Raw genomic sequence first — 3313 nt, 5'->3', positions numbered from 1 at the left:
GGTCATGATTATTTTACTACTTCCTCTTGGTTTTTAAACCAGCTATCTTATCACCTTCCAAATTAATGATATCATTCCTCCACTATGATTCCTGTGCTTAAAATATGATTCTATTTCATATTTTATGATTCTATGGAACAGCCATACTACTTCTTTCATTATACTATGCGAAAGAAAATAAATCATGTTTGGCTCACAGTTTATGAGTGTACTTTTATTATTTTGTCTTCAAGGCTATATGTATAATACTATTATCCCTATTTACTGAAAAGAATATTGGAAAAGAACACTTAAAGATACTAATTGACTCATCCAAAAGAATATGTGCTTGAACAAACACTCAAGTTTAAATGTTATTTCTACTCACTTGGAAAAAATTATAATAATAAACTTATATTTTCTAGATTTCATTATTATAAACAAATTATTTTATATTTAACTAACGTAATTCATTTGGTTAGTTAAATTCATTCTAAAGTAAGTTAGAAATTAATAAAATAATCAGTCTTTTTTATATTAAGACACAAAAGTTAGGACATGGAGTGGTGACTTGCTAGAATTCTAGCTATAGCCAGTGTCATATACTGAATAATTATCATGATCTCTTAACTCTTTAACACTGGGCTTTTTCAACTACACTATTCCCTCACTTATCGTGGGTATTATGTTCTAGAACCCCACGCGAAGTAGGAACCTTACATTTATTCTACACTACTGTACAGTAGTCCCTCTCTATATCACGATTCACTTATTGCAGCCTCACTGTATTGTGGGATTTTTAAAAATATTATATTTAATTATTTATTGCGGATTTTTCACTATGTCGTGGGATTTGGCAGTACTGTATAGGTATGTTGTTAAAGTTACATAGGTTTAAGAGTGTAGAATATGTTTAAGAACATAAGTAGTATTTATAAAAGCATGGAAAAGGTTAATAAGGGAGTGGGAAAGGTTAATAAGGGGCTGGGAATGGTTTATAAGTGTGTGGGAATGGTTTATAAGGCCTTAAAATATATATAAATACTAAAATAAATATAAGGTTCCTACTTCACGGATTTTCATCTATCACAGGGCGGGGCTGTTCTAGAATGTAATATCTGTAGTAATTGAGGGGATACTGTACTCCATTACTTCCCAGCTCATATGCTAAGTGTATATGCTATACCATATACAATACATTAAGAAAAGCCTATAAAATTCAGGCCCATGATTTTAGTTTCCATTATTTCTTGGACTTTACATGTCCAAGGTAAAATGATGAACAAAATTCACTAAAATAAAAGTTTAAATTTTAATATATATCCCTCAATGTAATTGACCTATAATATACATTTCTTTTTATTTTATTTTTTAAATTTGTATTGCATTTTTTCCTTTACTATTTAGCCCCCTTATAATTCCTATCCCTGCACCCACAATCACCACATTGTTGTCCATGTTTATCATCCCTTTTTCCTTCTTGTTCAATCCCTCTACCTCTAACCTCCCCTTGCCTTAGCTGTCATCTTGCTCTCTATGAGTCTGTCTCTATTTTTCTTATTAGTTCAATTTGTTCATTAGATTCCACATATGAGTGAAATCATATGGTATTTGTCTTTCTCTGACTGGCTTATTTCACTTAGCATAACGTTCTCCAGATCCATCCATACTGTCACAAAGGGTAAAATTTTATTTATTTTTTTTTTTTTATGGTTAAGTGGTATTCCATTGTGTAAATGTTCCATAGTTGTTTTATCCACTCATTATACAGATGACCAATAGACATATGAAAAGACACTCAGCATCACTAATCATCAGAAAAATGCAAATTAAAACTACAATGTGATATCACCTCACACCAGTCAGAATGGCTGTCATCAAAATCAACAAAAAATAAGTGCTGGCCAGGATGTAGAGAAAGGGGAACCTTTTTGCATGGTTGGTGGGAATGCACATTGGTACAGCCACTGTGGAAAGCCATATGGATATAACTCAAAAAAATTAAAAATGGATCTACCTTTTGACCCAGCAATCCCACTTTTGAGAATATATCCAAAGGAACTCAAAACACTAATTTGAAAGAACATAAGAACCCCGATGTTCATTGCAGTGTTATTTACAATTGCCAAGATATGGAAGCAGCCCAAGTGTCCGTCTTAGAAATTTTCAATCCAAGCATCAGAGACTTGAAACATAACCACTTCTAACAGCTCCTTACTCTCCCATTCCAGGTATCCATCTGTATTTCTGCTTTGGAGAAAAGTAGAGAAAATTAATATGACTGTGAGTCAAAAGAATATGTATGAAAGAAACACACTACAATCTTTGTGGCTTTTGTACTGACTTCTTGGTTTGAAAGAAGGAAAATAAAATAATTGAGTTTTATTTCCTGCCTACTCCCATTTAAACTTCAAAACTGTCTTTCAGGGTGCTGTCATGGTGGGCTTGCTAAAGAAGACTACTGGCCTTGTGGTTGGCTGTATGTGAGAGTCCGCACGAGAGGCTAAGGATATTGTACACAAAAATTCTTGATGTTCTTGAGGAAATCCCTAAAAATGCAGCATATAGAAAGTACACAGAACAGATTACAAACGAGAAGTTGGATATGGTTAAAGTGGAACCAGATGTTAAAAAATTAGAAGACCAACTTCAGGGTGGCCAAATAGAAGAGGTGATTCGTCAGGCTGAAAATGAACAGTCTGGAGAGAAAAATGATACGATGGAAACCATGGGAGCCTTTAGTGGATGAGCCTCCTGCCAACCAATGGAAATGGCCAATATAATTATCATCAAATGACTTGTGTGTTGAAGGGAAACTGATGTAATTAAATGTTCTGTTATATCAAAAATATTTCTATATTATTGACATCTAAAATCAAGAAAAATGAATGAGAGCATATTTAGGAGAATTGTTAAAACTGATGATTATGGTAATAGGAACATCAGTTTTTCTGAAAGCATTCATTCAAATTATTTCAAATATGATATTTTTTAAAACAGAGGTTCTATAAGATTTGAAGATTAATTGGAAAAATTTCAATGCAGGCAATACATTTGATAGGTAAAATATTTTTAGTAGTGTCTCTAACACATTTGATTTGTTTTTATTATGAAGAAACCCTAAAGAAACTTATTATTGCTTAAACAAATGTATAGGTCACTGTTTGAAATGAAGTAGTAAGAGTAAAAACCATTAAATTACAATTAATTGTACAGTTGAGGAAATTGATTTTGTATCTGAAAGAAAGATTTCTTATTTACAGTGGTAGCTGTCTGTTCTGTTCACAGGGTATCCTCAACAATCAAAGCAATGCACATGGTAAGTGCTCAATAA

At 32.4% G+C, this 3313-nt stretch overlaps 1 pseudogene; it reads left to right on the top strand.

The window, feature by feature from the left end:
- The first annotated feature begins 2415 nt into the window (after positions 1-2415).
- LOC150007483 (NADH dehydrogenase [ubiquinone] 1 alpha subcomplex subunit 5 pseudogene) lies at positions 2416-2762 on the top strand (annotated as a pseudogene).
- The last annotated feature ends 551 nt before the right edge of the window (positions 2763-3313 follow it).

Source organism: Furipterus horrens, unplaced genomic scaffold (assembly GCF_987537825.1).
Source record: "Furipterus horrens unplaced genomic scaffold, mFurHor1.1.pri manual_scaffold_6, whole genome shotgun sequence".
NCBI classification, from domain to species: domain Eukaryota; kingdom Metazoa; phylum Chordata; class Mammalia; order Chiroptera; family Furipteridae; genus Furipterus; species Furipterus horrens.
The sequence above is the reverse complement of the archived record's forward strand: the minus strand, read 5'-3'. Positions and strand labels throughout refer to the sequence as shown.